This window comes from Lucilia sericata, unplaced genomic scaffold (assembly GCF_015586225.1).
Source record: "Lucilia sericata isolate MDLA Ls3-8-SP2 unplaced genomic scaffold, ASM1558622v1 Contig000071F_arrow, whole genome shotgun sequence".
Classification (NCBI taxonomy): domain Eukaryota; kingdom Metazoa; phylum Arthropoda; class Insecta; order Diptera; family Calliphoridae; genus Lucilia; species Lucilia sericata.
This window is the reverse complement of record NW_023994105.1, coordinates 865,457-873,475: the sequence shown is the minus strand read 5'-3', so window position 1 is coordinate 873,475 and position 8,019 is coordinate 865,457.

Sequence of the window (8,019 nt, the reverse complement as noted above, 5' to 3'; positions counted from 1 at the left end):
TATGTTACCCTCATAAATTCTTCATTTATGGTCATTTCATTTAGACAGATCACGTTTTCAAAGGTAAATATCGCTGATGTTGTGGATGTAATGCTAACATCCGCTGCATGGCATTATAAATGGTTAAATATACCCCTTAAAATTCCTAAACCCAAATTTCGAAAGAAATCTGAAAATCTGTACAAAAAATTGGAAGAATATTTCAATATAAAACCTGTTTTCGGAAAAGTCCTATGTGGAGTTTTTTTGAATTGCGCTAAAACGCGTTAAAAATTCGGTTATTTTTCAAAATACATATTAATTACATTAGTTAACGAATCCGAAAAGATACATATTTTTCTAAAGCGACGCGATATTACAAAAATACAGTTAATTTAACCTTTTTTTTGCTTTTCTGAAAACTTTGTTAAACCCAGATAGTACTAATATTCAAAACACGGGCGATATGTGTTTCTCAATATCGTCAGTTGAATTTCAAAAAGGCGTAACAACCAAAAATTTGAAAATCGACTTTTTTATTGAAAATGGTCCACAACAACGAAATACATGTTGTCGCAAGTTTTTAGAACTTTATTGTCAAAAACACCAATTTTATTAACAATAAATTCAAAAGGGCGTAACAACAAATTAGACATTTCTACAGGACAGAATGTCCTAAAATGCAACGCAATAGACAATGTCTGGAGTCACATTTATATTCAAACATATTTATTTATTTTAGGATATAATAAATGGAATAAAGATACATTTTTATAACAACAATAGTTTTAATTTTATTTAGTTTTTTGTCTCTCCTGTAAAATTTTAAAAAGTATTGTTACGCACTTTTGCATTTCAGTTGACGATACAGTGTCAATATAAAACAATTATTACTAATATGTAAATATTTAATAGAAAAAATATTTTTTCTTAGATAACATTTTTGTATACACAGCAATAATCCAAGGAGATTATATGAATTCGCCTTGGGTTCATTCCATAAGGTGGTGGCAGTTCGGCAACAACATTTTACATGTATTTTGTTTTTGTATTTGGTTTACGTAAGCAGTAGGTTTAGGTTAGGTCTAGGTTAAAGCTGTAGGTCCATACTACGCATTTTCGCGTCAAAGCATTGCGTGCTTTTCATACCTTCTTTGCATCCTACGCATCAAGTTACATGCAACGCTCCTTTAACGTCAATTTTTTTTCTTTATTTATAGAGAACTTCGCGTATTTTTAAGTTTTTAATTTATATTTTCACAATTTAACTCGTTTTAGTTTATTAAAATTGATAATACACATTCAAAATAGAATTGTCAAAATCGTGCGCCGCTTATGGCGCTTATAAAAGTAGAAAGTAGACCTACTTAAAGCATTCTACGCGTCAAGCAATCCCACATTTTTGTGCTTGTAACTTGTAGCACACAACAACATTGATTCTACTTTTTTGATAGCCGCGTATAATGCGAAGAAGCGTAGAACGCCTCTTGTGGACCTCCAGCTTAAGAAGGGTTATACACCATAAAACAACGGTGTATATCCACACGGAGACCATCCAACGGAGAAGCAAAGAATACCACAACAAGACAAGAAAGATAGAATAAAGGTAAAGAGGATAGATGAATGGAAAACGGGTCCATTCCCAAGGGGATACAACCTATAAAAAAATAAATAAAATATTTGTCGAGTTCTCACCCTAAGGAATAAATAAATAAGAGAGAAAATCCATGTCCCCCTATAAAGCCCAGTCAAAAAAGTGACTAATTCCCTTGATAAAACCTAGTAGACTGCGAGGGTAAAGTCCTGTAATTTCCCCCAGTTCGCCGTGGAACTTATTCCCTAGCTATTTCAGCCTGAGATTCTGTATCCTAGGACATTGGCAAATAATATGCTCGATCGTCTCTACTTCCTCCTGCAATAGTCCGGTATACTACTGTCCCACTTACTGACTGTCCCACTTACTGACTGAGCAGTGCCCAGTTGGAACCTATCCAGTCCTATAAGTAATTTGGTAGCACTCATTCAAGGACTGGTTAATGATATCACGTATTATCTCGAATATCAACCAATTATAGTGACAAATGGGTGGTTTTACCATCCTTTCCCTGTCCGCTATATCAAGGTTCGAACCTAATCTAGCTAGTTCGTCCGCAACCTCATTCCAGGTGCGAATGTACCGTGTAGCAAGCTAATACTCTGAGAACAGCTTGACTATCAACATAAATAGTCACAACCGACACCGGATCGATATGATTCCGTATCAGTTCCTTCGCTTTCCAGATCGCTAGGACGACACTACATTCGTCCATTTTATGTTGACATCAGCGATATAGACACCGGCACCCGTACCGTTATCCATCATGGACTCGTCAGTGAAGACTGCACACCCACCAAACAGTCTATCGGATACAAGCCAATCATCCCTAGTTGGAAATTCTATCAAAGGTGTTTCCCCGAAGTCTAGAGTCGTAATATCATAATCCGTAATTCCGCGAAGGGAATTACACTTATTAAGAGACCTACTTCTTAAAAATTTTTTGTATGATTGTCGCGCAAAGGTTTGACTAACGAAGACTCATAGAGTCTTAGTAGATTCCTAGCCGCCACATCCTCTACAAAATGTTCTATAGGTGACAGGTTCAGAATGATGACCAAGGCCGCTTGTGGAGTACTACTAATGGCACCAGTAATACCAATAGAGGCACACCTTTGAGCTTTATTGAATAACTTTCTGTAACTGTCCTTTCTCAATGCCTCCCACCAGACAAAGCAACCATAAGTTAGAATAGGCCCGATGTGTAAATCCAATTTACCATATCTGGTTGCAGACCCCAGTTCTTTCCTATGGAATTCTTGCATGTGTAGTAGGCATTTATTTTTTATTTATTTATTTATTTAGTCTATGGAATTACTCCTTACAGACAAACAATTTACGGTTGTATTCATAAAAAGTTAATTTAGGATTATTAAGCAAAATCCACGAAAATGGTATTCATAAACGTCAAATAGCTTAAAATACCTTCAATAAACCAATGACAAATAGAAAAAAAATATTGTACGCTCGACCCTACTTTAAGCCAACAATAAGTTGAATTCTTACACATTTTGTCTCTGATTAAGCTTTTTTCATTAATTTTAGGTTGAAGACGAAAACTAATCATGTTTTATTCTGAAATGAAATTTAAAATTGTAATTTTAACGTTTACAAATTTGTAAATAAAATTCTAGATAAATTTTAAAAATTTATATTTTGATGAAAAAACTAAAATCTAGGAATTATTGGATTAATAGATGAATATTTGACAGTATTCCAGTTGGTCAATACTATTTTTGGCAATTTGGAAATGCCCGCCTGTAAATCAAATCATGGCCATAATCATTTTATTTGTCTTTTTCATAGTTTATTCGCTAAATATAAAGCCATGAAGTAATTAAGAGTGTAAATTATATTGATTAGTGTTCTATCAATGCAAAATATCTTCTCCGGCAATAAAATGTAGTCTTTTATCAAAGAAATTTATCAGTATTTGCAAAAATTTATTAAAAATTGCTATAAAAATAAGTAAAAATAACAAAATGTGCATAGTGATGTTTATTTTGTCACAAAATATTCGTTATTCGAATACTTTTAATTATAATTAAAAATATGCATGTTATATTCATTCATCTGAACTAAATATATATTTATTGTAGCCATGTATACATTTATTTCGTATACATTAAGTTCGTTCTTATTTTCAAAAATGTGTTATAACCAAAATATAAAATTAAGAAAACCGACTCAACGAATATTTTATCCTAATTGTTCGCAACACTAACACAGAAAATGACAGCCAAATTGTACAGTGCTGTCAAGTTAAACAATAAACAGCACAATAGTTAAAGTAGATTTATTATTTGTTTATGAATACCACAATTTTATTAATGGCTTTTAAGTCTAAAGTGTACTTTAACTATTGTGTGATTTAAATCTAAAATTAGCATTTTTTATGAATACAACTGTTAATTATTACAAAACATAAAATAAGTAGAATTAATACAATCTATTTAAATATGAGAGTAAATTTCGCTTAATAATTTTAGTACTCGAGGATGTATCAATAATGTTGTACAGCTCATTAAAATTTAGACACATACGACGAAACGAATCAGCATTAGCAAAATTTTGTTGAAAATATTGAATTGATAACGGCTGATAGTAACGAGTTGGACGTTGAGGAACATTAAAAAATAAGTTGTTTATAAGAAATTCCGAAGTGATATTGCCATTTATCAGATTGATAAGAAATAAAACATTCAGCATTGTACGGCGGCTTTTTAAAGTTGGTAGATTAAGTTGCAGTAACCTAGTACTGTATAGAGGAAGATGGATAGCAGGATTAGGATAAGAATTCCGTAAAACGAATAACATAAATTGTTTTTGAACAGACTCAATACGTTCATTATGAACATTATAAAATTGATCCCAGACAATTGATGCATACTCTATTATAGGTCTCACAAGCGTTATATATAAATGTTTCGATATAGATGAATCGGAAAATTCTCTTGACCATCGTTTAATAAAACCAAGTACACCACGAGCTTTATTTGTGCACATATTTATATGTTCAACAAAAGATAATTTCGTGTCAAACAGTACACCAAGATCCAAAAAAACGTCAACAACATCCAACATATAATCACCAAGGAAATAACAGCCTATTGGTCTAATTTTTCTGGAAAAACGCATATGCTTACATTTCTTTAAATTAATGTCCAATAAATTAGTTTGGCACCAAACGAAAAATAAATTTAAATCCTGTTGTAAAGAATTTTGAACAATAGAATCCGCACAGCTTGAAAATAATTTTACATCGTCTGCGTACATAAGACTATTGGAAGAATTTAATGTAGTAGGAAGTACAACAAGAATAGAATTGGTCCGAGATGACTACCTTGCGGAACTCCAGAATTGGCAGAAATAATTTTAGACGAGGAATTATTAAAACGCACACGCTGTTCACGACATATCAGATAAGATCTTATCCATTCCAAACAGCAGTTTGTAAAACCCATTAGGTACAATTTATGTAAAAGAAGATGGTGGTTAACTCTGTCGAATGCTTTGCTAAAATCAGTGTATATGACATCAGTGTAGAGTCCGTTTATGAAGCCATTATTAATCTTCGTTGTAAGTTCTAACAAATTAGTTGTAGTCGAACATCCTTTACGAAAACCATGTTGGAACGGTGTAATAATGGAGGAGACTTGACGACTTAAAAAATTCGTGAGGTATTGTTCAAATAATTTAGGTATAGCACTTAATTTAGCGATACCTCTATAATTCATTATATTGGATTTATTCCCCGATTTAAACAGAGGAAAAATAAACGATTTTTCCATAATTTCGGGAAGTAGCCATACTTTAAAGACATGTTAAATGGAATAGTTAACGGAGTAGCAAGAGATTGAGCACAATTTATTAGAATGCTGCTAGGATTCCATCAGGTCCACTGAAGAAATATGATTTTAGTTTCAACATCAGAGAATATAAAGTGGAAGTAGTCAGCTGTAGAGTAAGTCGAAGCAAAAAAATCAGCAAACAAATTAATTATTTCAGCATGATCGGAAGATTCGGTACTTCATTGAGGTTGGAAATCCATCGGAACTTCTTTTTGAATTAACAAATTTATAAAATATTTTCGGATCACGTTTGAAATTTAATTTCATAATATTTAAATAATTCTTGTAAAGGTCAAGGTTGAGTAAATTATATTTAGCTCGATATAAGGAATATTTGGAGTAATCAATCAGCATTCCAGATTGCTTGTATTTCTTATAAAACTTATTTTTCAGATTTTTTAGTCTCGATAGCGATTTTGAATTCCAAGGAGGGCCAGATTTATTAACGTACGCAAATTTAGGAACGCAATCATTGATGTAAATAAACACGGTCTTATAAAAGGAATTTATAGTCGAGTCAATTGCCGCCGAAGTCCCACTGGATAACGATAAAATTTCCAGCCAGTTTGTATTGGATAAATAGAAGTTTAAATCATTGTAATTAGTCTTCTTAAAACAGTATTCTTTTATGTCATTAAGATTTTTATTTTCTTTCACAGAAATTGGATAGTTACAGTTAACTTCAATGGTAGGATGATGACGATCTTCAGGTTTAGTGATAGGGTGATGACGGATCAGGGAACAATCTTTTGGTTCATTTACGAATGCCAAATCAAGCAGTTTATTAGAGTGATTTAATACTCCATTTATTTGAAATAGGCATAAATCCGACATATTGTTTAAGAATTCTTCGTTAAAGCTGTTCATGTTTATTGGAGAATAACATGACGAATCAGGTAGAAATTTCCATGATAAATATGGTAAATTAAAATCACCAAACACGAGTACCAAGTCTTTAGGGTTAATTAAATGAACTACAGATTGTATTGCAGAGAAGTGTTGATGATAAGTTGTTTTTTCAGAGTTTGGAGGAATATATGAGCAAGTGACGAAATTTTAATTTTTAATTTTATTTTTACAGCAATAAACTCAATGTTGTTTAAAGGTATGGTATCAACTTCAACGGTTTCCAAACATTTAGATACAGCAATCAAAACACCACCACCAGTAGTATTCGTAACTCTATCACTTCGAAAAATTATATATTTATTGCAGAGAATTTCAGAATTTAAAATATTACTATTGAGCCAGGTTTCGGAAAATATAAGAATCTGATGATTTAAATCAAAGCTATCAATATATAAGTTACAGAGTTTGGATTTAATACCATTAACATTTTGGTATATTAAATTTAATTGACTATCACGGTTGTTTATCAGTTTTTTGAAAGATTAGTGGAGCGGAAAGGCAATTGAGCTGTGTTAGACGGTCTTTGGTTGTCTCTGTAGACATATTCGCGAATCAATGCATTCTCAGGCCAGAAATTAGGATTAATTAAGTGGTCAAATATTTCAGAAGGCACCAATACCTTAAATTATGCAATAGTTCTCGGCTGCGAATATTTGAATTTATGGATTATAATATCGACTTCACGATTTAAGTTAGTTTTGATATAATATTCAATATCGTCTGTTGAAGTATCGAAAGCAAAACGTGAAATGAAAATAGTCTTCTTAGATAGAACAACTCTAAGAGGATGAATGCTGTCAGAAGCTCGAGTTGGTTGAATAACTGGTAGATTTTCAGAAATAGCAGGTATACATGCTGTTCCTGTGTCAAGAGCTAACGCGTTCATAGTTGTGAATTCCATAGGGGAACGGGGATGATTTTCTGATCGAAGAACATTTTCCTCAACAGCGAAAGAAAGATTCAAATTTAGGTTTATATTTCCTGGGGGAAGATCCATATTGATATCGGACGAGGATGTTAATCCAGAAGAATGTGGGTAGGTAATATTCGGTACTACATCTCCAGAGTTCGTCTTCTTCCGTTTAGGAGATAGAATATTTACGGATGATGAAAATTTGGGTATTTGGTAAATAATTCACCAAATTTAACGAATTTAGCTTGCAATGAAATAAATTCCTTATAAATCTTGTCAAATTCATCTTTAGAATTTTTAAAAAGGTTATAAAATTCAACATTTGCGTTTTTGCAGTTTGGACAAGTCCAGTGCAGGGATTTTTGGGGATCTGCAAGAGCATCGGCATCTCGAGCTTTTAGGCCACTACACTTTAAGTGGTAGCACCCATCACATAGCCAAGAGGATACCATACGGTCATTGCTAGAAATTTTACAATTTTCGTTAGAACATTCCATAATTATTAAAGGTTGGACCACACAGTAAATTATAGATGAAAATGGTAATGCTCTCTTACAGCTTATCAAATACACAAACCAAATTAGTCGATAATGCAGTTCCAGAATTGCCAGGATAAACAATAAATCAAAAACATATGATCAATACAAAAACATATGAATAGAAAAGCACAATATGTATGAATGTAGACAATGTGAACAACAGATATCAATATTGATTATTTATTTAAAATAAACAAATGAACAATAACTCGGAGAAAACTCGAACTTTACATA